Consider the following 26,510-nt stretch of genomic DNA (forward strand, 5'->3'; position numbering starts at 1 on the left):
CTGTGTGTTCTTGTGTGATTGAGTTACCTCACTCAGAATGATATTTTCTAGTTCCATTCATGTGCCTATGAATTTCGTGAAGTCACTGTTTTTAATAGCTGAGTAGTACTCCATTGTGTAAATGTACCACATTTTCTGTATCCATTCCTCTGTTGAGAGACATCTGGGTTCTTTTCGACTTCTGGCTATTATAAATAAGGCTGCTATGGATCCTTCCTGTTTCCACCTGTGCCTGGAGCTGACCTCGTAACAGAACTCTCTGTACCTATATCCCATGAGGAAAGAGCTAGATTCTCAGAAGTGCAGACAATCCTGAGACTACACGTGAAACCACCACTTCTGCTCACATTTCTGGCCCAGAGGAACCCGCCTGGAGCCCTCTGAACACAGGAACCAAGGAACACACTGAGACAGGATCCTTCAGGTTTCCCCCTGCTCCTGGATCTGACCCTGTGACATAGCTCTCTGTACTCAGATCTGGGAGAAAGCCAGTCTCCAGAAGTGCTGACACACAGGCTTACAGGAGGGTTAAGCCACTGTCAGAGACAGCAAGACCAGCTAACACCAGAGATAAGCAGATGGCGAGAAGCAAGGGCAAGAACCTAAGCAACAGAAACCAAGGCCACTTGGCATCAACAGAACCCAGTTCCCCCATCACAGCAAGCCCTGGATATCCCAACACATAGGAGAAGCAAGATTTTGATTTAAAATCACAACTGGTGATGATGTTAGAGGTCTTTAAGGACATAAATAACTCCCTTAAAGAAATACAGGTCCACACAGGTAAATAGGTAGAATTCCTTAAGGAAGAAACACAAAAATGCCTTAAAGAATTACAGGAAAACACAACCAAACAGGTGAAGGAATTAAACAAAACCACTCAGGATCTAAAAATGGAAATCGAAACAATAAAGAAATCACAAAGGGGGGCAACACTGGAGATAGAAAATCTAGGAAAGAGATCAGGAGTCATAGACGCAAGCATTACCAACAGAATAGAAGAGAGAAGAGACAATCTCAGGTGCAGAAGATACCATAGAAAACATTGACACAATAGTCAAAGACAATACAAAATGCAAAAAATCTCCTAACCCAAAACATCCAGGAAATCCAGGACATAATGAGAAGATCAAACCCAAGGGGACAATAGGTATAGAAGAGAGCAAAGATCCCCAACTTAGAGGGTCAGTAAATATCTTCAACAAAATTATAGAAGAAAACTTCCCTAACCTAAAAAAAGAGATGCCCATACACACACAAGAAACCCACAGAACTCCAAATAGATTGGACCAGAAATGAAATTCCTCCTAGCACATAATAGTCAAAACACCAAATGCACAAAACAAAGAAGAAATATTAAAAGCATCAAGAGAGGAATTTAAATGGACTCACCATATAATGAGGGAGACAATGCCTGAACTATGCCACCTTGTGACAACCTTTGCCACCAGGTAAATCCTCCAGTACCAGAGATGGGTTATAGCTTGGAGAGCCCAGAGACTCCTCCAAATGTCACAAGCTATTGCTTACTTTCCAAAACCTGATGGTAAGGCTTTATTGCTGAAGACAACACTTACCTATGTCATCGAAAGTGGAGAAACTGAGCTAGTGCTCTACTAAAAGCTTCACCCCTACTGTCTAGCATTCAGAGTGCTGCGCGATACTTTGTCCACTACTGAAGTAGGAAGTAGGTATTGATAAACACTATCAAACAGCTGCAAACCCTGTAACCTAGAACAGTGTCCTACATGCAAGATATACTGGAAAGGTAGTGACACGAATGTTACAGAGTAAGCAAACAATTTGACTGGATTTAGAGATTTAGAGATAAAACCATACCTGATACTGCCAAAGCAGTCAACAATCTGAGATTTAAAAGTGTAGTGCAACCAATTTAAGCTTGTCCCCAACTAGCTTACAAATAAATGAGATTCAGACTATGATTATTTCATTTGGCTTTGATAATTACTGTGGGGAGGTACCCCTAATCTACTCTTCTGCTAGCCTGGCCACCTTCCCACTGTTGTACCCCAAATACTTGGTGTTTCTCCTGGCCTTGTGCTCAACATCTATCTCCCCTCATGGTGGCTTCCTCTTCTCCCTAGTTCTTCCCCTTTCTCCTTCTGGTCTCTCTCCTCACTCCCCTCTCTTCTCCACCCCTAACCAGGTAACTCAAAACTTACCTACCTCTAATCTCTCAAGTAATTGACTGTGGCCAATTTTATTTAACCGATTGATTTAAAACAAGGAACAAGGTTTTTACAACAAAAGCTTATAAACGTAAGACTTGACATGTAGGTCTAGACCTTTGGGTATAGAAATTAGCATTACAATATGTAGGATGATGTCATTACACAGGTGAAGGCAGGTACAAGATAGAACAAGGTCTGTTATTGGATGAGAAGGAAGGATGGGTGGGAGAGAAGTTTTAGGGAAGAGGAGGAGATTGGAACCAGAGAGAGAGGCAGCTGAGAGACATGGGGCCAGATGTTAAGATTCCTCTCTGCACATTGACAGGTTGTTATGAATGTTCTTAAGGGATGGATGTGTACAGGGATTTATATGTCTAGGTGTGCAATTATATCTTATCAATTGGATCAGAGTTATTGTGTTGTGTATTCTTTCCTGTGGCAATTTAGTTTAAGAGAGTGTGTGGTGGCTAGACACGCTAACCTGCTATGAAATTGGGATGTGTATGTTTGGCTTGGTAGCAACCTGTCTTGGGAACTAGACCGGTAGAGAGATTGTTGCCAGGCTCAGAGAGCAGCCATCGGGCGTGTGATATGGGATGGAGCAGAGCAGGTAAGAGGCTTTGCTGACTGAGATGAAGATGTCTACCAGATATCTTGGAGCACTGCGGTGCTGGACCTAGTGCAGGGTAATAGACAGCCATTTTAGGGTTGAGGATTTAGCTCAGTGGTAGAGTGCTTGCCTAGCAAGCACAAGGCCCTGGGTTCGGTCCCCAGCTCCGAAAAAAAGAAAAGAAAAAAAATAGACAGCCCTTTTTATTATAATTTTACAGCAACAACAATACATAGCAACAGACCAAACCTCAACAAGACAGGTCACTCATGGGCTAGAGAGAAAAACCTACCATTATTCTGCTAAAGGAACATAGCAATAAATTCACTCCTAATGACATTGCTGTACACATAGGTCAGAGCATTGCACGATCCTCATCATAGAAGCTTCTCCTTGCAGTAGACGGGAATTAACAGACACCCCACCGTGGACAATGTGTAGAGCGTGAGAAATTTCAGAATACTCAGCCCTAAATGGTATAGTGTCTCTATCAAACCTCTCGCTCAAGGATCTGTAGAGGAGAGGATGCAGAAAGATTGTAAGAGCCTGAGATGGTAGATGGCTCCATGACAACATCTTTCGGATACAACATATAAACTCACAGAGACTGTGACAGCATATACAAGACGTGCACAGGCTCAAATCAGAAAAAACTAAAATCCAGCCCTGAGAAGGAGATGCAATACAGAGATATCATCAAAATATATTCTAGGAAAATAATAGATAAAAAGAAAAAACACTGGTCTACACTTCTGTTTGTTGTTCATACCAGGTTTGTAAATATCCCCATGTTGACCTGTGCTCAAGTTTTAATGACATCCCTTGACTGCTGGAGCGTACCTTTCATTTCAATAATGTGAGTGGTGAGAGATTGCAGGATTCCGAGTCCAGTTAGGAAGTACAAAAGCCTGGAGCTGTACTTTTCTTCCCTAATTGTCTGCTGTTGGCTGATAGCCCACTGAGTATCAAAAAGGCATTCAAGCATCTGATGGTAGGTTAACATAAAAAGTGAGGTCTTCTGCCAAAAGTCCGCAGCAGCTTGGCAGCTACTCGGGGAGGCTGCCAGCTTGCAGAGCAGTGGAGTTCGAAGCTCTGCTGTCTTCAGACGATAGCTTCTTGTCAAATCTCAAGTCCAAGCTGTTTGTCAAAGCTGCTCCCCAAAGCTCTGGAGCAGATGTTATGAGGATAGGAAGTACTTCTTCTTAAGGGTCACCGAGATTGGGAATAATAGGTTATCCTCTACTAAAATACCGTCTGCAAACTGAAAGGGAAAGGCAAAAGCAAAGTTTGCACTAAGCATGGTGTACAGACTTGTGGTCCTCTCTGCTGGATACAGTGGCAGGACAATCCAGGCGGTCAAGAAATTCGTACTCAACCTGGGCTACATGAACTCTGTTGCAAAAATTCAAAATAAATAAACATAACAATGGGCTCATTTTTTATAAGCTACACTGCTCATAAAATTAAAAAACAATTTCCACTTGAAAAAAGAATGTAATTGTGTGCCATCCACTCAAGTAGTTTTAAGTCTAGGGAAGCTAAAGAGGCAAGATGGTAGAGGGAATACCTGGTGCATTGTATGGATGCATTCCCTGTCAATTAACAAAACCTATAGCCTATAGGAAAGAGTGGAAGAAAAGGTGGAAGGGACATCCAGGAGGCAGAAGGAGTTCTGGGATAGAGCCAGGCACTGAAAGAGTCACAGGGGAAGATGTGAGGACAGATACATGATATCTGATTAGAGGTAACCAGCCATGTGTCAGAATGCAGATTAATGTAAATGAGTTATTTTAAATTATTAGCTAGTCAGGGAACAAGCCTAGCTCTATGCTCTAGGTGTTTGTAAATATATTTTGAGTCTGAGTCGTTATTCCAGTAGCTTGAAGCCAGGAGTAAAACAGCTCACCATACAACAGAGATCATGAATTTGATGCCATCGTGGACAGCGCAGTAAGTTCAAATCTAGCCTGAACTCCTGGTGAGACCCTATCTCAGAACCAAAGTAAAACAAAACCTTCTCCTCCCCCTCAAAAAAATAAGAGAGAGAGAGAGAGAGAGAGAGAGAGAGAGAGAGAATACAAGTTTTATTACAGATATTTAATAAAACAATCTCTTCAGAGCATATATCTATATCTCCTTTTATTGGTTTTGCTAATTTTTCTATTTACAATATTATTAAAATATAAGCAATATTCAATAAAATTTGCAAAGGTCTCTGAAAGCAGGAAAGCTAGCTTGGCTCTTCCTTGGCTACAACCCTCCTGAGAGAGAATCTTGCACTTCACCTGGGCAGCACAGTAGAGCTGGCCCTGGTGGGCCTACCCTGAGGGCATAAGCACAAGAGAGATAGCCCTGCCCTCCACCTGGGCAGTGTGGGAGAGCTGGCCCTGGTGACATGGGCTTTGGAGAGACAGCCCTGAGGTTGTGTGAGCTGACACACCCTTTGAGCTGGCCCCACCCTGTGCTTGCCAGAGCAGTGTTAGAGACCTGGCCCTGGTGGCATTAGAGCAGGAGAGCCAGTCTTGTTTCTTGTCAGCTGCTGCAGACAGGAAAGTTGGCCCTGCTCTTCCTCTGATCAGAGCCAAAAAGCTGGCCCTGGTGGGTGGACACAGGAGAACAGGTAGGCTGACCAACTCTTCTACCACACAGGCCCAGATCAAGGTCTTTGAGTGGGCTCGCCCCAACACCCCATCTACTAACTGCTAAACTGAATGAAGGAACGGTCCTGCAGAACCAGAGTTGAAGTATCTCCGTGACACAGGGCAACAACAGGATATCTGAAAGGAGTCCTGGTGAGGATCCAGTGTTGTTAGTGTAGCGGAGGCCAGAGGCCTAGATCCTACCAATGATACATTGCAATCACACTTGCAAGTAAAGTTGCTTGGGGGAAAAAAAAGACACACTGTGCGACACACTGTGACACAGTGCAGCTTCTACAGCAGTATTTTTTATTTAATTTAATTTTTATTTGCTTTTTTTTGTTTGTTTTCTTTTGAGGGGGAGATTGCAAGAACAATATGGTGGGACAGGAAGGTGAGAGAGACTTGGGGTGCGTGGTGTGAAATTCATGAAGAGTCGACAAAGGTTTTAAAAACTACAAAAGATTACAAAATTATTTTATTTTACCTAATATCTATGCGTGAGAGACGGCATGCATGTGTGTGTCCCTCATGTGTGCGGGGTCCCAACTAAAGTCAGAAGGAGGTAGCAGATCCCCTGGAACTGGAGTTACGGAGAGTGGGAGGGGCTACCGGCCGTGAGCTGGAAACAGGACCCAGGTCTTTCACAAAAGCAGCGAGGGCTTTCAATCACGCGGGGCCATCTCTCCAGCCCGCAGAAGCATTTTAATCTGTTTCACATGAGTAGAGTTATCTATGTGCATGTAATACACACTGACGGAAGGGGCTTTAGCCGCGTGGCATATATGACTGGGGCAGGTCTTGCCCTTCCCCCATTTCTTCTGCCTCGCTAAAACTCCTCCTTTGCCACCTAGGTCTAGTCCCTTATTTGGCCACTGCCAGAGGCTGACTCTCAAGGTCCACCTATCAAAGTATTGAAATCCAGTCCCCTTTTGACTACCCTGATTAACATGACCAGTCAAAATTAAGCCTCATTTTAACACAAGATTTCCCCTTGTACCTTTATAAACTCCCATTTGCCTACCAGCCATGTCAGAATCCCTGCTCTGCAGAGGCAGTCTTTTGTTTTTCTGGGGTAGATATCCTTTCCCACCCTCTCTTGTTCTCTTCTCTTCCCAACAACACCCCACCCCCACCCCGCTTCCTCTCTCTCCTGACTTAGTCTCATATTCACCTCCCCTTTTCCCTCTGGGGCAAATTAATGTCCTTTCTGCTGAGAACTTGGTCTTGGGGTGTCCTGTGTTGATTCTGAGGTCCTTTCACTGACTATGAAATATTATCAGGATGATCTGGGCTTCTTCAAACATCTGTAGAAGTGTACACAGAAGCCTGACTCTGCCAGACTCTTCTAGTCTGTTTCCCCCTAGCAAGATGCTCATCGTATATGTGCACGAGGAAACATTAGAATCTGGATACTGCAGTCGTGTGTATTTTTCTAAATGTCCTGGGTTACACCAGTTTCAGTTTTCTGATGAAGCATCTCTCAGATGGCCATTGGTCATAGAAAGTGGCTTCAAGACTGTTTCAGAAACATCACGTGTCTACAGCGCTAGTCCTTGTTATTTTCCAACTGACTGCTAGAAAAATGTGGTGGCTCGAACAAATAATGGCTCCTACAGGCTCATGTTAGAATGCTCGGCCTGTAACTGGCAGAACTATTTTGGAAAGGACTAGAAGGTGCGGTCTTGTTGGAGTAGATATGCCACTGCCGGGTGGGCTTTGAGGTCTCGAAAGCCCAAGGCAGGCCCATTCACTCTCTCCATCTCTGCCTGCAAGTTATGGATCAAACGTGAACTTTCCGCAACTGCCCCAGCACCAAGCCTGCCTACCAGCTGCCATGCTTCCTGCCATGATGGTCACAAACTCATTCTCTGAAACTGTGAGCAATCCGATGCTTCCTTTAAGAGTCGCTTTCGTCCTGGGGTCTCCTCACAGCAATAGAGGAGTAACTGAGATAACCAGCATATATCAAAAAGAGAGCTTTGAGGGTAAATTATTAAAACATCGCAATATGAGCTGTAAAATAACAATTTCCTAACATATTCACGTACATTGAAGTATGCCACGAAACTGACAACAGGGGCAGCGTTTTTTCCTTGCTCAGTATTCCTTTAAACAGATTGCATGATTATTGTAATGTATATCTTCGCTGCAGGGGAAAAGTTAGATTTGAGAGAAAAGCACTCCCTCTGGAAAGTGGTAACGAAGTCAAAAAGAGGAAGAAGAAGTTTGTTTGGGGACAGAGTCACAGCTCAGTGTTGGAGAATAGTCTGGAATGTGCAAGGCCCCGTCTCCTCCTACCAATGCAAAACCATCTAAGAGAACGGAGGTAAAATCACCACCACAATCACACCAGTGTCTAACAGAATAAAATAGATTAAGGGATTAGAGTTATCTAGGAGAGAAGGGAAAGTGAAATATATTGATTTCTACTTTTAAGGGTGATGGGAGAATGAAATATATTTATTTCTAAGGGTGGTGCTCAGGAGGACAAATGTCTTTGTTCATAGATCCAAGTGTCTGGGTTCCCACAACTTCCGTATTGTCTGACGACTACAGTGCGGCCTCTGGAGTCACCCTCCAGGATTTGAGCTGCTGCTCAATCCCGCCTGTAAAACAGGAAGGACAAGAAGTGAACCCTCATCAGAGAAATGCAAAGGTAAGCCAGGGTGTTACCTCGGACAGGAGAGTGGCTATTATCAACGACCTAAGGTCGCAAATCAGGTGAGGAAAAGAAAGTGAGTCGAATACAATTGGGAATATGATTCACATAGACACAGTAGGACTTCATATGGAATCTTCAGATAAGCAAAAGTAAACCCACCATGTGAGCCGGAAACCCCACAGCAATTCAAAGCAAAGGAAACTCGTATATTAATGAGACTCCCAGGGCTGTGATTAAAAGCACATAGTGCTTTGGCAGAGGACCCAAGTTCAATACCTAGCATGCACATCAAAGCAGCATATAGCTCTAGGTATAGGTGGTCCCATGCTATATTTGGTCTCCATAACCCCCCTTCCAGTATATATCCACCCATAGACACAAACTTAAACACACAATTAGATATAAAAATAAAATCTTTAAAGGTTGTCTGTAATCTTCAATTTGTCATAGGACCATTCACAACAGCCAAGGAAAGCAAGCAGGTAGGACCTGTTGATTCACAGACAGGTAAAGACAATGTGGGGGCATCCATGAAGTGGAAGGCTCTTTAGTCATAAAAATAAGGAAATCTTGGCAGTTGCGATGGTGTGGGTGGTACTGGAAACCATTATGCAAGTGGAATAAGCCAGGCACATGATACATGCCACATGCCACATGACCACATGCGTCTGTAGACACTGAAATGTTGGCATAGAAATTGAATGTGGGATGATGGTTGCTAGAAGCTGGGGCCAGTTCAGGTTGGGGAAAAGATAGAAAACGTCAATGCATAGATTTCAATTACAGGTAGAAAGGGACAGGAAGTTCTGGTGAACTATTAGCGAGACAACCACAGACAATTTTAAAAGTACATTTTACAGTTGGAAAGCTAGAGAAAGAGCTGAAAGAGGACCCTTCAACTGAAGAGATGGGCACGTTTAGCCCACTTCAAGCATTATGCAATGTATATGTGCATGTATATTGAGCCTCTCCATTAATAGACACAACTTGTATGCCCTTTTGTATCAGTTAAAGCAAATTGTATTTAAATAAAAAGTCTGAATAAAGAATTGAGAGCTGGGGATACAGCCTAGTGTTAGAGCACACAGGCCTGGTGGCATGTTCAGGACCCTCAGTTCATCCTCTTGCTCAGAATGGGATGCACCAGACAAAACAGAAACACAGAAACACAGAAGAATCAGATGTCTTATGACTGTTGAAAGGATGGTCTATGACGAAACCCTTCCCTCAGCCCCTACACACATCCTAAACAGTCTGTTAATTGAGCAAGTCATTGTAACTCCTTGCCTTACGACATCACTTTGCTATTAATTATGGGACAAAAGGCAAGGTCTCTAAGGACAAAGGAAAATGGAACAACTTCCCGGGTTTATTATTTTGCTCCGTGGTTTGCTTTTGAGACAGACTCTTGCCATTCAATGCTGGCTGGCCTAGTACCCACTGTGTGTTCCCGACAGTTTCTGTGGTCTCAGGATTACAGGCTGCTGGTGGGTATTACCCAGGTTAAAGACCTGTAGGGGTTATGCTATCGTCGACACAGGGGAGTCGGTGTACAGTGACATCAATTTCTGGAACTAGCTTGATGTCTTGGGGGAATTGATGTCAGGACCCAAACAGCCCCCTTCAGAGAAAGGAGGTGGAATGCAGTTAGAAAAGAGAACATTAAACTCTCTTAGAACTTAAATTCGCCAACTGAAGGGGTCTTGCTGTGAATTTAATAATATCAGACAAGAGGTTCTTCTTCACGTTTGCGCCAAGGCTGCTGCTATATTAGCGGATAATCTCCGGTGACTATTTTAAGTCTAGTTGCTAGGTTTATTTTGAAAGAGGAAATAGAAAATAAAGGTTTTAAGTGTTATGTAACATATATCTCAAGCTGGCAAACCTCAAAGTCCCCTGGGACCCATGCTGAACCACCCCTCCCCCACGCCCCTGGGAAGACGGGACCGCAGACATACAAACTTCATGAGGCTTGCTATGAAAGGGTGGGGCCACTGAGGCCTGCCTTCCTCTTCCCTTGACTTCCAGAATGATGGCTGCTCATGCGCACATTTAGCTGTTTCACCGGGGGAAGAACGAATAGAGAATTAGGCTAGGGGCGTGGCCCAATGGGTAAAGTGCTGCCTATGCAAGTGCGAAGACCTGAGCTCAGAGGTCTAAAATACATCGTTTTGCAAAAGCCGGATGCTTGTAACCTCAAAGCTAGGTGGGCGGCAGAAGATAGTAAGGGCTCATTGGACAGTCGGCTACAGTAATGAGCTCTAGGTTCAGTGAGAGATCCTGTCTCAATAAAAACAAACAAACAAACAAACAAACAAAAACACATAAGATGGAGAAGTGGCTGAAGAAGATACCCCAATGTCAGCCTCTGGGCCTCTATGCATGATCGTTTGATGAGGCAGACAGATGAGAGAGAGGAGGGGAGAGGGAGGGAGAGAGAAAGAGGAAGAGGGAGAGAAAGCGAGACAGAGGGACAGACAGATGGAGAGGAGTGTCTTGTCTCACCTATACAGTTTCTTTCTTTCAGTGGATGTGGGGGAATTTGGAGAGATAAACAATTCGGTGGCTCCTAGGTTTTCCCTCTAACCTGTTCCTTAATTCCCTTTCTGTTAGTTCTGAGTTACCAAGCATCTGAGGAAAAGGGATATTTTAATGGGCACATCAGCACACACCTTCCTTCCTTCCTCCCTCCCTTCCTTCCATTCATTTATTTACTTGTTTGTTTGTTTATTGTTTTTCCCAGACAAGGTTTCTCCGTATAGGTCCAGCTGTCCTGGAACTTGTTCTGAAGATGAGGCTGACCTCGAACTCATGAATTTGCCTGCCGCTGCCAGTGCTGGGGTTAAGAGGTGCACCCGATGGCCAGGCTGGAACAAATGATTTAAGGCAGCATTTTTGCTTTGATCTTCTGGAGCTTGGGGCCCTGAAGCCATAACCTGCCTTGGGTTGGACTCTCCTTGAAGGTTCTAGGCAACGTTTCTTCCTTCCTGTCACTACCTTCTGGTGCTGCTGTCAATGGGGGTCCTTGGCTCTCAGTTGCATCTGTCCTTGTCCTCAGATGGTCTTCTCCCTCCATGTGTATCTATGCCCAGATAAGGATACGAGTGAGTCACAGGAAGAAGCACACCACACCCTAACTCAGTGTGAACTTTTTCGACAGCATCTCATTGACACCACTGGGTAGGCCATGGTGTTCTACTGGATACACTTCAATGCACAGAGAGCACTAAACGTGAAAATAGTAGTTATGCTCACTTAGAACTTAACCCTTACAGATGTTTGCACATGTGTGTTTAACGGGGTGGGGGCCTTATGCCTTCCAGTTGGGTTTGGGGGTTACATCACTTTCGTGCTTCCAGCCTCCAGGTTCAGATGGCTTCTCTGTGCTTTTCACAGCCGGCAGTGTCATTATTAGAACCAGGTCGGCTGACCCTTACCAGAGACAGAACAATTAATCTCTGACCCAGTCACACATTGTCCAGACTGACACAGTGACCTTTGCCAAGGCTATAGCAAGTCTCACTCCAGTGTTTTCTTTACACTGCCTTTTCTGGTATAGATTTCAAGAAGCACCATACTTAGATGGGCTCCGTGGGCTTAATCAGATGTGCCTTCATCTCCCAGGCTTGTCACCGTCTGCATAGTTACCTTCTCAACCCATGTAACACACTGAAAGGAAAGACGTGGTAGAGACATGTCTAAGCCAGCCATAGGAAGACTATGAACATCCCAGTGAAGGCTGGGCACAGAGACCCAGGTGACCTAGATAAAGGTCAGTGTCCCCTGAGAATGAATACGACAAAAAATGATTAGGACCAGGTCCAGAAAGAGACCTGTTCTCCACCACTCCTGAGGTGTGGATGGCTTAAAGGATCTGGTTAAGGTCATTCATGGTAGCTGTGATAGGAAGCTAGCTCCCCACAAATTCTCAACAGAAGTGATGTCCTTGACTGAGCTCTGCTTCCCACCACGTGTGTGGTGGGGGCGGGGAGGAGCACACGGGAAATGATTTCAATTTCCTGTTCTTACAGAGATTTTCAAAAGCCTTCCTTGCAGGAGAATGTGAGAGAAGGCTTGCGGCAGACCTCACATCCTTCCATTCAGCACAGGATGTGTGAGTGTGACTTCCTCATAGAGAATCTGTGATTTTTCTGGATATTCATTCCCAGGAAGCTGGGGAGGACTTTGATAGGGAGAGGGGGACACAGCAGTTATAAGTACTGTAAGGACTTAATGATGAATTCAATAAAAAACAAATAAGGTTTAAATGTATATAGTACCTGTCACACATCTTAAAGCTCCACTCATTGTCCACTCATTGAGCTCCACTCAATGTCGGTGTTCAAGCTGGTGTGTGGTTGAGTGACAGATTGCAGGTTTAGCATGTATGAGCTCTGAGTTCCCTCACTGGCAGTGGACAGTAGTATTTAATGTTGTTGTTGTTGTTATTTTATTATTATTATTATCATTATTACCGTCACTATTTTTGTTGTGTTTTTATTTGTTCATTTCATTTCATTTTGAGACAGAGTCTGCTGGAACCTAGGCTGGTATTGAACTCAATACGTAGTGAAAGATGACCTTGAACTCCCCTTGAATTCGAGATCACAGACACACATCACTGTTTCCCTGGTGTCCAGTTGTTTTAAATAGAAAGATCATGTTTATGTCTTCCTGGTTAGCTACAGTAAACTGGAGCTGATTTTACCTAACAATTCACACGCAATTACGACTTTTAAAAAAGCCACCTTTGCAGATGCGCTGGTATCCTTCCTGTATGCACATCCAGACTTCTCAAATTCAGTATGTTTCCTAGTTATGTTGGGAGAACGAAGCCAGGACTATGCTGACCTCTGGTTTTTCTCTCACCTGGAGCCAGACTCTGAGAAGCCAGGTGTTAAGTTATTCTGAATTGGTATAAAAAGAAATGTTACCATATTTCTAATTGAGGGGATCGTGTCAAGGTGACGGTTTAAGTGTCCTGAAAGCTGTCAGTCGGTATTTGAAAACTTCTCAATGACTTTACCCATTTGGCCTCCCACTGGCTTACATATCACAGTCTCTCCTCTCACTCCTGAAGCACCTTTACCTTTCTTTTGTCTCTAGGAAGTAGTTGATTGTTTTTTTTTTTTCTTAATTTGTGTTTACTATATATTTGCATGAGTCTCATTTTGATCTTTTGGAAATTCACACTCCGATAAGAACAAGAAACTTGCATTAAACACAGAAAGCCATAGTTTTGAACGAAGCCTCAACAAACGCGGCTGAAAGTCCAAATGGAGTCATCAAGCTGAAATGAAGCGGTTTGTCTGACTTGACAAGTCCAGATTAGAGAAGGCACAGTCACACTGCCGAATAGGTCTGTTCCAGTGTGTGCCACAATGTAGCTACCTCTGCCTCCATCCTCACAAAGAAGGACAGCCGGAAGTCACCTGGCAGCCAAGCGATTCCTGTTTTACTACACCTTTCATGACCCATCCGCTTAGTTTTTCTCCTTTCTCCAGCTTTGCTCTGTTTTAATACAGCAATAACAGCAACAGCAGCAGCAGCAGCAGCAGACGCCTCTTCCTCCAGTGTTGCGGTTTTGTCTTTTGCTATTTATTGTAGTGTTGGCCCCCAGATCTGGAGTCTACACTGTAGCTTCTGCAAGCCTACTCCCAGTTAATTCTGATTGGTAAATACAGATGCCAGCAGCCAATAGCTGGGAAGAAGAGACATAGGCGGGGTGGGATCTAGGTTTCTTGGGCCCCAGACCCGGAGGAGGAGCAGGAAGGGGAGAGGGGCCATGCCTTAGGGAATGTGCAGTTAGGAGAAGGAAGGAAGAAGAGACAGGAGCAGCCGTGGGATCGAGAGGCAAGAAGAGTGACCGTGATCTCTGGGCCCAGGGAATATGGCCCAGAGGACTGCTTGTTCGGAGTTGAGAGCAGACCAGATGAAGCAAAGTTCTAATTCAGGTTGTCTGTGGGAGGTAGATTCTAAGGACAAGGAGGGCGGGTAGGCAGTTGCCCAGCCATTGTGCTGCATAAGGCATATTAAAATATAAAGGCTGACTGTGTGTCTTTCATCTGGGAACATAAATGGTCAAAGGCAGGAAGGAACCCCGTGCCAGTATCTGGTAAAATATTTTAGCGACGCTCTAGCCATTAAGGACAGTTATTCTAGCTTAGGGATTCCAAGTCGGAAAGGAAAGGAAAGCAATGACAAGTTCAACTGCCACAATGTTGTCATCTGCGACTAGAAATGACATCTACAGTAGTGAAGTCACACAGTCCCACCAGACCCCAAGTCAAGTTTGGTCTGAGGTCCATCTGGCCCAATTCACGTTTTGGAAATCAGACTATAATAATGCCAATGGGTTTTCATATCTAGGAACCTTATCTTAACGGGTCTCTGGTGACAGGTGCATTTGATCAGAGCATGGGAAGTAAGGACAGGATAGGACAGATGTGCTTGGTGTCTCAGAGTGAAAATGGACACGCATGGGACTGGCGTCTTTGGATGCCAAAGAAATTAGACAGAAATGGGTAGAGGAAATGGACTCCTCTATAGTATATACTGAGAAAGTGAGTGGCTCATTTTCCTCCCCTCTCTATTTATTTATTATGATGTATTTTACTTTTAATTATGTATATGTGTATGTGTATAATGTATATGATATATATGTATATGATGTATATGTGCATGTATATGATGTATATGTGTATGTATATTATGTATATAATGTATATGTATGTGTATGTATATGTATAATGTATATGATATATATGTATGTGATTTATATGTATATGAATATATGTATATTATGTATATGATGTATATGTATATGTATATGGGTCCATGTGTGAGTATGTACATGTGAATGCAGGTACTTATGAGTGTCACAGAGGGGTTCAGGCACTTTTTGCCATTGGATCTACAGGTTTTTGTAGGTCTGAGCTGCTGGGTTTTGGATGCTCAGAAGTAAGCAGGAGTCCCCACAGTCCATGTTCGTAACGGCTGAACTATCTCTCCAGCCCCTCCATTAATTTTTTTAAAGGAGTTTAGAAAGCCATGAGATGAAAGCTAGGACGTATTTTATGTAGCCATGAGAAAAGTTAATTAGTGTGTGGCAAGGTGCCTGGGTCTTCGGTTGCATGGATTCGCTGTTACTGAGATAGTTTTTATATTCAAGTTTGGACTAAAGAAAATGAGGTCTTACATATCCTTTCGTTTTGAAGAAAAGGGCTTTGGTGGTTTTTGTGGAGCCTAGCACTGTCACTCATTCCGGGCCTGACCGAGGCTTTTGTCCCTAGATTTATTCTTTGGTTGGTGCAGAGGTGGATCTTCTGTGGGCTTTAATTGTAGTTCAGCTTTATGCCGCATGCCAGTTAAACACGATAGTTTTGCAGGGGTTAGAAAGGACATGCATAGTCTACAAGCTCAAGGAGGGTGCAGGCACCTCCCTTCAGCATATATCCTGCCCTGCCAGAGCTGCTGCCCGGTGTTTAGGACTAAAGAGGCTTACACGTTTGGTGCTTTACTTAGTGTATCTCACTTCAGAGGTTTCGGTGTTTGTTCCCTGGGTATAGGGGCATCCCCAGAACCGCTATTTTCTGCCAAGAATAAGGTATCGTTGGTTATAAATATTAACTAAATGTTATAAACAAGTTACTTTTAATTCCTGGACTTCAGTATCTAATTTCATTATTTAGAAAAAATGGTAGCTTAAAACAAATCTATTATTGAGGCTAGAGCTTGGTTAAGAGTGGTTGCTGCTCTTGCAGAGAACCCGGGTTCGGTTCCCAGTCTCCCCACGGCAGCTCACATCCACCTGTAACTCAAGGTCTGAGGGATCACATGGCCTCTTCTGGCCTTGACAGGAACGAGGCATGTACATAGTGCACATGCATACGTGCAAGCAAAACGGTCTTACATGTAATGATACAGTATAATATTTCGCCAAGTTTAGACAAATTTAATGTGCTTATTCTCACCAGTAGTGTGTTTTTACATTGTAATTCTATCTATCTATCTATCTATCTATCTATCTATCTATCTATCCTCCATCTATCCCTCCATCTATAGCTGTCTGTCTGTCGTGTTTTTTTTTTCTTTTCTTTTTTTCAGAGCTGGGGACCGAACCCAGGGCCTTGCACTTGCTAGGCAAGCGCTCTACCACTGAGCTAAATCCCCAACCCCTGTCTGTCATGTTTTTTAAGGCAGGTTTTCTCTGTGTAGCCCTGTGTAACTCTCTCTGTAGACCAGACTGGCTCCAAACTCACAGAGATTCACCCACCTCTGCCTCTCAAGTGCTGGGATTAAGCAGGCGCACCACCGTGGCTGGATAACTTGTAATTTTAAATTACTTTATTTTCATCGCCACTCAGCACAGTGGGTTTCATCGTGATACTTTGATAGAATGTATCATTTTATATTGGCTCTCTCTCAGAAGAGCTCTCTGTTACTCTCGTCTTCCTCCACACTCTATCTGCTTCCCTTTCTCCTGTAGTGACTGTTCTACATGAGACTATAGGTTCTCTTTCAGATGAGGAGAGACATGTAATATTTGTTTTTCTTTCCTACCCATCCCTCATACTTAGATGCCTTCTTACCTATGGAATCTTCCATCTACTTTATGCTATTGGGTGTGAGTGCATGAGTGTATATGCATGAGTGTGTATATGTGTGTGATTATGAGTATGTGTATGTGTGTGAGTGTGGTGTGTATATGTGTGGCTGTGAGGGTGTGAGTGTGTCAGCTGTGGTGTGTGTATGAGTGTGTATATGTGAGTGTGTGATTGTGTGTGAGTATATGTGTATATGTGAGTGTGTGTGTGTGTGTGTGTGTGTGTGTATGCATGCACATGTGTGTCCCAGTGAGTGCACACAGGAGACACAGTTAAGGCAGTTAGTAGGCTGGGAATGGAGAAGCTGAGCTATAAACTCATATATCCTCAGTCAAACTGCTTCTCAGAACTGGTTCTTTAAACTTTCTTTCCTTCCTTCCTTCTCCCTCCCTCCTTCCTTCCTTCTCCCTCCCTCCTTCCTTCCTTCTTTTGTCCTTCACTCCTTTGTCCTTCCTTCCTTCCTTCTTTCCTTCCTTCCTTCCTTCTTTCCTTCCTTCCTTCTTTCCTTCCTTCCTTCCTTCAAGTGGTTCAGCTCATTGTCCTCTTTAGAAGTAGGGAAGATGGAGGTCCAAGAGGCTTCCAGCAATCTATCCTATGCTAACCTGCTAATTAAAAAGGTTTGCCTTATTTTCTTAGTTCATTCTAAAAAGGGAAGCACTGAGAAGGGCTGAGACATCGTGAAGGAATGCACAGTCTCTTCTCTCTCTCTCTCTCTCTCTCTCTCTCTCTCTCTCTCTCTCTCTGTGTGTGTGTGTGTGTGTGTACATGTGTGTTTATAACAGTTGAGTAAATGCTGAAAGAGGAAATTCAAAAGATGTCAAAATTACTAGAAGTGACAACAGCAGTGCACAGTGACAAGTTGCCTCAGGTGGAGTTGAGTGCAAAAGCAGAAGGAAAGGTGACCTATGTAGAAAAGGCAGAGGGTAGGGGCGAGATTATGAGAGGGTCTTCCTGGAGGACAGCCCTCTGGGTGGCTGGGTCTGTGTGAGGACCTACCCAGAGTAACATGGAGAAGAGGAAAATCAGTGGGGGAAAGGGAGGGGTCAGCATTGCATGATGGAACTTGAAAAGTCTGTCTGTGCACCTTTGGAAGCATTTACATAAGTCACTTGTATTGTTCTACAACTATATTGTTATATGAAACCATGAACGTATTTATGAATGGAAATAGTTAGATTTAAAGCCACTTATTACACAAAACACTTACTTTATTAAGCCTTCAGACTTTATTAGTGTCCAAGGACTAGAAAGCATGCATTTCTTCAACACTGATGAGAAAAGTGGAGGTTTACCACTCAAGTATAACTAGGAAAGTTTATCTGCAGTTTTCTTTTCCCTTGACGTATTAAACAAAGTGAGCTGTACACTCTTCTGTTTAAGAAAGGCAGGCATACTGAAGTAATCGTGAGTGGATTTGCCTTAACCATGTGGTGTGCATGCGTGTGTGTGCGTGAGTGTGTGTGTGTGTGTGTGTGTGTGTGTGTAAGTACAAGTGTGTGAATATGTGTGTGAGTTTGGAGTATGACTATGTCTTTGTGTGGGTGTGAATATGTAAGTGTGTGAGTATTTGTGCAGTAACATACATTTTTATGTTATGACTGTCCTACATTTTGTCCTCTTAAACATCTCGAAATCATTTTAAACAATTGTAACAGCAATTATCATTTATTTGATATCGATATTTTAACAGGCCCTTTAACCATACCATAACAAATTTCTGTAGCAATCCTAAAGGGAAACTGTCCCTTCCTGTCCTTGATCACATGCAACTGTAAATGTTAGCATGAGAGCTTGTGCCAAAACTTACCAGGCATTATTTTCATGTAATAATATTTCATTTTATTTTTTACAGTGCCTTGGTGGAGATAGAACTCAGGGCCTTGCACATGGCAGGGAAGACACTCTACCGTTTGGTTCTATCCCCCATGAAAAGAGTCCTGTAGCAAAACAAAAGTCTATTAAAACCCCTACTTCTGGGCCAAAGGAGCAGAATAAACTAGTTCTGCCGCTTTTTATCTTTACCTGCATTCACAAAAACAAACTTATCAGAAGTTGAGTGTTCTCCAGAGACCTAGGCCTTTCACTGCCTTTGCTGTGTGCTTTATCAGTAGCCAAGGCACGAGCAATGTGTCTGATACTGCCATTTCAAAATATCTTGGCATTGAACTGTTTCTTCAAGCTCCTGAAATTTCAAGTGCACACACTGTCCTCACTGAAAGGCACTTTCTTCCCATAAAGCAAAACACCAAACATTCAGTCAACAAGTATTTATTTAGCACGTGGGAGGTGCTCAGCACACAGTGAATGCGTTTTCCTGAACATTCTGATGCAATCATACTACATCTTGCTCTGTTAAAAACAACGATGTACATGACTTCGTGTTTTTCTGTCTTAGGATTTTATAGTTTCCTAGCAAGCAAAACCTATATGGGATGATAGTTGTTTGGTTTCCAACATAAATATCCAGCTGCAAGCTACAAACTAGAGTGTTGAGGGATACAGTTTAAGAAGTCCCAGACTATTTTTAAATGAAGGTTGTTCTTGACCCTGGGATCTTTCCAGGAGGACATGTGGCACTCCACCTTTTGCATTTAGATGGACGATGGATGATGGGTGAGTGGGAATCATCTTTTGATTTTGGACTGCCTGAGTAAACACATGCTTGTTTGCACTCTCTCACACAAGGCTTTGATCCATGGCTCCCCTCACGTCTGGAATGAGTTCTTCCCTCAATCTCTATTTGGTGGAAGGGAATGACACAGAGGTAGTGTCAGCATGAAGAACCTTTAAGTCACGTCTCCATAAGCCCCTCCCGTGAGATGCCAGTTACCTACCCGGAACACCTATTCAGCAGTGTGGAGTCTGATAGATAAAAGAGGAGTGAAGATGGGCAGTTGGCTCCCTTCCTGAGAAGTGACTGGCACTTTGGTGGTTTCTGTGATGGAGGGACACCTCTTCCAAAGCCTGATGTGCCGATCTGAGTTTACCATAGAAGGAGCAACGGCTGTTGTGTCCCTAGTGGAGTTTTGGATTGTCTTCTCCTTTTGCTACTGTGGAAGTTTTCCTGTTACTCTGACGGCAGCTTGCGTCACTCCACTAACTCACGCTTCTCCTTCTGCCCCATCCTAGGCTTTACCACGTCCTGAAGAGGAGACAGTACTGTGGCAGTTAATCTTCCCTTTGAACCTGACCTCACTGAGAGCCACCTAGGCGACTGCTCTGCAGTCTGGCTGGCCATTATGTAAACCACTCCATTTTGCCATGCCCACCCAACCATGACTGGTTCCAAAGCCACCACTAAGACAAGCCTTCCTTCTCTGAAGTTGTTTCAGTCAGCTTTTTTGTCACAGCGATGAGGAAAGTAACTAGTACAGGGACAGGGGAGATGTTTCCTCACCTCAAAGAAGATCTCATTTTTCATCATCTATTCCTATGACTCTGAATCTTGACAGGGTTACTAAGGAGTCTGGGAGCCAACAAGATCGTTAGGCGCTGTTGTGTAGCAGGTTCCTCCTTCACTGGAACATCCCATTGTCCAGGGAAGCTCCTTAAGACAGTAGGGAAACAACTCAAAAACACCTTTAGGAAGTTCATGAAACAGACTAGATTCACTAGGCCCCTCCTTTCCACAGAATAATAAAGACAGCAAAACTGCAAAGAAGACTCTGAGACCGGAGCAGCTTCTGAAAAGAAACAGAACCCTACCAAGCTTCCCGGAAGAGGTTTAGATCAACTGAGTCACTTGGCGAGGACACTCTTCAACCTGTTGAGTTGCCTGCGGGCTAGGCAGCATGCTGCAGGTTTCCAGTTTGGTGAGGTGACAGCCGTGCTTAGCTGTTCTTTGGCAAGGGAGCTGTCTCTGAGTTGGTTCAGCGCCTGTAAATTACTCCTCACTCATGTCCCTCACAGTAAACCCTCCTCACCAAACTATTTTACATTAGTCTGTCATGGGCTCTCTCTCCAGCGTGAGTAGATGCGCATGGTATGTCTCCCCAGGAAAAGTTTTTTTTTTGTAGAACATGCCCCGTGTAAGAAACTTGAACTTTGGTACATGCAAGAACTAACTTCACATTTCCAGGACTGGATTGGAGGTTCGTAGAGATGGCATTGAGGTACTGGATGTATCAATGTGATGAGTGTAAAAAGCTCATTAAGCAGTCCTATGTCCCAGGTAGGTCCACATGTGAAACCATTTTGGTTCCCACTATAGTATGGCGTCTATGCTTACTCAAGTCTTCTGTGGTCACATTCTTGGGCTGCACTTGGCCTATTCATCTTTGCAACATGTTTTTGCCATTTAGGAAGGAAAAATAATATTTTCTAATATATATCAACCGGGACATGAACTCAGGGAAGGATGTGGAAGAAGAGCTTAAATCATCTCCTCTATATTTGGAAAAGTTGCTTGTCACACCTTCTACATTGACTGTGTGGCTTCATTCATTCAATAAATATTTATCGAATCCTAAGGTATTCCAAGCACCTCTATATTGAAATAGGTTCCCATTCTCTTTGGGGAGTTCTTTATTAACTGGAAATAAACAGGAAGCAAATATAATTACACATAAAAAGGAAGTGATCTTCAGACGTGGGGGACACCCAGAAAATATTTTGTAAGGACAGCGATAACAATAGGAAACCCTTTCTGCTCGAGGACTAATGCTGGACTGGAGATTGAATACAGGGTTTCTATTGAGTCCTTGCGAAGCAAACAATCTATCACCGATCAACATTCCAGCCCTTAAAACTCGTATTTTTATCATTATTATTTTAAAAATGGAAACAGGAACTTCTTAAGTTCTCCATGTAGGCTTTGACTTTGTGATCCTCCCACCTAAGCATTCTGAGCAGTTAAGATTGCACTAGGTCTGGCTTGTCAATGGTTTGATAAAGGCTTCCATTACAAGCTTAATGTCTTAACAGTGGTGGGAAATCAAAAGGAGTTTTGGCAGTGTGGTTTTCCATGGGGCTTTCTGGCTGTATCTGGTTGAATCTTCTCTTTGTCTCTCCTTAGCTTCTCTCCTCTCCCTCTGCATCCTATCATCATAACCATACCGGTTGAGCTATGTTAAGGACTCAAGGAGAATTCCGTGAGTGGAACGGAGGACAATCTACTGACCCCCTTCACAGGCCTTCTCCAGGAAATGTAGAGGTTCACACATGAATTTTCGACAAAGGGTAACATTTGCCTGTAAGAGCTAGTATGGGTTAGGTGTAGTCATTGTCTCCACAAACAAGATACAAGGTGACAAAACAATTTAAAGGAGCTATAAATAACAATATCGGTGCATTTAGCCATTGTGTCCACAGTTAAGAAGGCTATCAACCAAGGGAACCAGACAAATGCAGATGGATGGTGTGGTAATAAAGAAGCATGTGGCAAGAACTTGGGTACTTTGGATCCTAGTCCCAGATTTCCTAGGTGTGGCTGTGGCCAGATCGAATATTCTTTGCAGTTTTAAAAGCAAAGAAACAGTAAATAAAACTAAACTTCCCCTGGTCAGGCATGGGAGCCATCAGCAGATCATCCCAGTTGCATGGAGACTCAAAAGGCCAAAATCAAAATGAACTAACTAGCAAAAACCCCTTAGTCACAACCTATCAAACTGATTTTTTTTTGTTAAAATCAGATTTACATTTATTCATGTGTGTATCAGTGTATTGTGAGTGTGTGTGTGTGAGAGAGAGAGAGAGAGAGAGACAGAGAGACAGAGACAGAGAGAGACAGAGAGACAGACAGAGAGAGACAGAGAGACAGACAGAGAGACAGAGACAGAGAGACAGAGACAGAGAGACAGAGACAGAGAGAGACAGAGACAGAGGGACAGAGACAGAGAGACAGACAGAGAGACAGACAGAGAGACAGACAGAGACAGAGAGAAAAAGAGAGAGAGAGAAAAAGAGAGGGAGGGACAAAGGGAGGAAGGGAAGGAGAGAGAGAGAGAGAGAGAGAGAGAGAGAGAGAGAGAGAGAGAGAGAGAGAGGGGCAGGCAGGCAGACAGACAGGCAGACAGACAGAGTTCACACCGTGGCATGCTATGGAGGTCAGGGAACTACTTGCAGGACTTGTTTCTCTCCTTTCTCTATGTGGGTTCTGGGATTAAACTCATGTCTCCAACCTCAGTGGCAAGCACTTTTACTGGACTAAGACTGATTTCTTCACACCCATGAGGTTGTGGCTCATGTTTGAAAACATCGCTTTGTTAAGGCTACCGTGGGCAAATGTGAACTGTTAGTCTGCCTTTGTTCTGTGGTCATCATGCACCCAGAGGTAATTCACAAAGCTACGTTTTCTTAAGATAAGGACTCCAAGTGTGTGACATTTTCCTTTGTTCTTTGTCCTCTGGGCTGACAACGCTTTCGCTCCTTCTGTATCCCAAACGGGACAGTAAAGACATAGGAACTGAGAGCGGGGTGACCGAGAGGTCGGCCCCTCTGTAGAGTTTTCCTTCTGCATTGCTGAGTTCTGCAGAGCTCCTGCCTCCCACCACTGTTTGAGTTTAAATTTAGCAGATGATAGACTGAGACAGTAGTGGGTTCCCGATATTTCTTTTCTTCCGATTCCTTCTCCTCCCTCATGTCTTCCAGTCTCTTCTTTCCGCCCATCCCTTCCTTCACAGTACATAAATGCATACTGATGTACAGGCAGCAAGAATAGGGATAGAAATGAATTATGAAACAATGACAACAACAACAGCAACACATCAAACAGGTCTACTTATAGGTAGTGAGTAACCCTTAATACTTGGTCAGTGAAGAATTGCTTATAGGGTATTGATTTCTTACTAAAATTTTCTGCCAAAGCCTCTAATTTTATGTATGTATGTATGTATGTATGTATGTATGTATGTATGTATGTATCTATCTATCTATCTATCCATCTATCTTTCTAGGCATTCATCTATAATCATGCAATAATAATTAGTGGAAAAGAGGCCATGAATCGAAGGAGAGGAGGGAAGGCAATATGGGGAAGTTTGGAAGGAGGGAGGGAAGGGAGAGGAATGCAATTATAATATCAAAAATAAAATTAAAAGAGAAATCCTTAAAAGTCAAATGTATCAAACACAACATATAATAATAGGACATAAAGATAAAAATAGAAGACCTAGACCATCCAAGCAAAGAATATGGAACGCACACACACACACACACACACACACACACACACACACACACACACACACACTCAGGAAATGTGGGACACCAATGTGAAAACCAAACTTCGTCCAGGGAAGCAGGCAGGCCATCTTCACGCTCCTGCCTGCCCTCCCTTGCAATTCCCCAGTCGTGTTCCCAGTCCTATAGCAGATTACCAACAGAGGCCTGTCCTCTTACTCTGCCTGGGTTCCCTGAGGGCTCCACTGAATCTTGTGGTGGACCTAGCTTTCCTCCTTTCGGAAGACACCCGCAGTCCCCTGAAGATGTTCTCAGCCCCGCTTCTTGTCCACTCCCTTTCCTTCATGTCACCGCCAAATACCTAAAACCATCTTCTACCTGGGTCCCCCAGTACCACACCTAGAAACTACTCCAGGCCATTCACATTATACTTCCTGTCCTCCATTAGCATCTTTCCATTCTCACCCTCACCCTGGTAACAGCTTGCTGGCAGATGCCCTCTCCTCCTACCTCAACTTCATTCTCTGGAGACTCCAACTCTCCGTGCAGACCCAGGACCCTTTTAAGCCGTTTCATCCCATCTCTCCAAATAATTCTGTGATGTAATGTGCCCTACTTCCAGGATCTCCTCCTCCAGATACACCTCCAATTCCCCGTGGACACCACCTCTTGATGTGAACAGAATCCCCCTCAGCTCTTTCATGAAGCCTCTTTCAACATTCTTCCCTAAACCACCCCTAGTTCCCTCTGTTATCCTCCAGCACGCAGAAGCTCTCCCTATCAGGTGACCCATAGCCACCTCACTTCCCTAAGATCCAGAGAGGCCCTCAGAAACCTAGGGATGGAACACTCCAACAAAGGGAAGAAGGTGATATCAACACTTAGCATCCCAGTCATGCTCATCTCTGATGCCTAGACACCATCACATAAACACAACCATTACCATCAAAGACAATATGTCACCACCAAAACCCAGTAAGCCAACTGCAGTAGGCCCACAGAAATGCGATATACCTGAAGCACAAGACAAGCACTTCAGAAAGACCGTTACGAATATCCTAAAGATTCTTAGGGAGTATAGGACTAAATCCCTCCATGAACTCTGTGAGAGAACAAAACAACGCGATGAACTGACAAAACATTTCAAGACACGGAAGTAGAAATAGGGTCGCCAAAGAAAACACAAATTGAACTAGAACTGGAAGAGAAAAGGGGATGAAATAGAAATTTGGAGGGGTTGAAAACAAGGTAAAGAAATGAAAGACCCAGTCAAGGGAAGTATTAAATTAAAAAAAAGGAGTCTGAGACATTATAGAAAAAATTATGAATAATAGGAATAGCGGTAAGAGAAAAAAAAATCCAGGCCAAAGGCACAGAAAACATTTTCAACAAAATCACAGAAGAAATTTCCCTAATCTGAGGGAGTAGCATATAAGGGTACAAGAAGCATGCAGAACACCAAATAGATTAGACCAGAAAAGAAACTCCACAAAACACATAATGATATCACTAAATGTACAGAAAAAAGAAAGAATATTAAATGATGGAAGGGAAAAGGTCAGAAGCATAAGCGTATAAAGGAAGACGTATTAGAAAAACACCTGACTTTTCAATGGAGACACCAAAAGCCAGAAAGGCCTTGACAGATGTTGTACAAATTTTGTCAGAACACAGATGCTAGCCCAAACTACTGTACTCAGCAAAACTATCATCCACAATAGTTTTCGCCAGGAACTGGTATAGCCAGTGACTATTCAACACCAAAAGGCTAGCCCTAAAAACATACATGCCATGCAAGCAACATTATACTGACTGAGCAGGTCATAGGTTGTATTTAGGAATATATGTGGATATTTGTGTCACTCAGATGGTAGGGAAGGCTTCCCGACTGCGGACTCCATTGTAAACTTTGTACACTTTGTAAACCATTCAGGCAGCCAAGTGGTCAGGCTCCAGCCCCTCAAGAGGACCCTCCCCAGATTATGCTAATTTTAGGTAAAAAATGTGAACAAAAGCCACTAATCTCTGAATAGGAAAACCCACCAATCCCTGAGCTGCCCCAAGGTCAGGACTTGAAATCCCATGAATCCTCACCCTGGAAACTTTTACCCTAGAAAGCTCCACCCCCAAGTGCTCCACCCCTTGTATAAGCACAGCACTCTGTCCAATTCTCAGCTGTCTGCTTTCTCTGTGGAGCAGGGGCAGCCACTCCTGGATTCGGCTTTCCACAACCCCGACCCTCCAGTAAATCTCTTTTATGAGATTTACTGACTGATGTGACTCTCTCATCAGAAGACAAGAAGGGAAGAAGAGAAAATAAATATGGGGTCTGAGGTTCTTGAGTCCCTCAGCTCAGCCCCAGATATCTTCTCCTGGGAGCAGCACTGCCTCTGCTAAGAAGGCTTCCTCTCAGAGATATGTGGTTCCTGTGTCTCAGGTTGTCCTTCCATTGGAACATTGTCCTACCTTAGAGTTGAGTGGTGCTGGGGCTTCAGAGTTCCAGGACACCTTCCCATCCAAGCATAACGGCCAACACTGTATTTGTCTAGATGTATAAACATACATGTACACATGTATCATATACATTACATACACCATACAAATCACATATATCATATACATATATACATGTGTTAACAATGAAAAAGAAAGGCCATTGATCTGAAGGAGAATGAGTAG

At 43.6% G+C, this 26,510-nt stretch overlaps 1 long non-coding RNA gene across 25 annotated transcripts in view; it reads right to left on the bottom strand.

Annotated features, from left to right (window-relative positions):
• The window catches only part of LOC108351529 (uncharacterized), an 81,605-nt gene that overhangs the window by 35,732 nt on the left and 19,363 nt on the right, over positions 1–26,510 (bottom strand). For 18 of the 25 annotated variants that reach the window (XR_010053476.1, XR_010053491.1, XR_010053489.1 and 15 more), the window contains one exon: positions 16,164–26,376. This is a non-coding gene — a long non-coding RNA (uncharacterized LOC108351529). Of the gene's footprint in view, positions 1–7,883; positions 8,051–16,163; positions 26,377–26,510 lie in introns of those variants that run through there. The other 7 variants (XR_010053474.1, XR_010053481.1, XR_005487305.2 and 4 more) reach the window with 4 other exon arrangements.

This window comes from Rattus norvegicus, chromosome 7 (assembly GCF_036323735.1).
Source record: "Rattus norvegicus strain BN/NHsdMcwi chromosome 7, GRCr8, whole genome shotgun sequence".
In the NCBI taxonomy this organism is placed as follows: domain Eukaryota; kingdom Metazoa; phylum Chordata; class Mammalia; order Rodentia; family Muridae; genus Rattus; species Rattus norvegicus.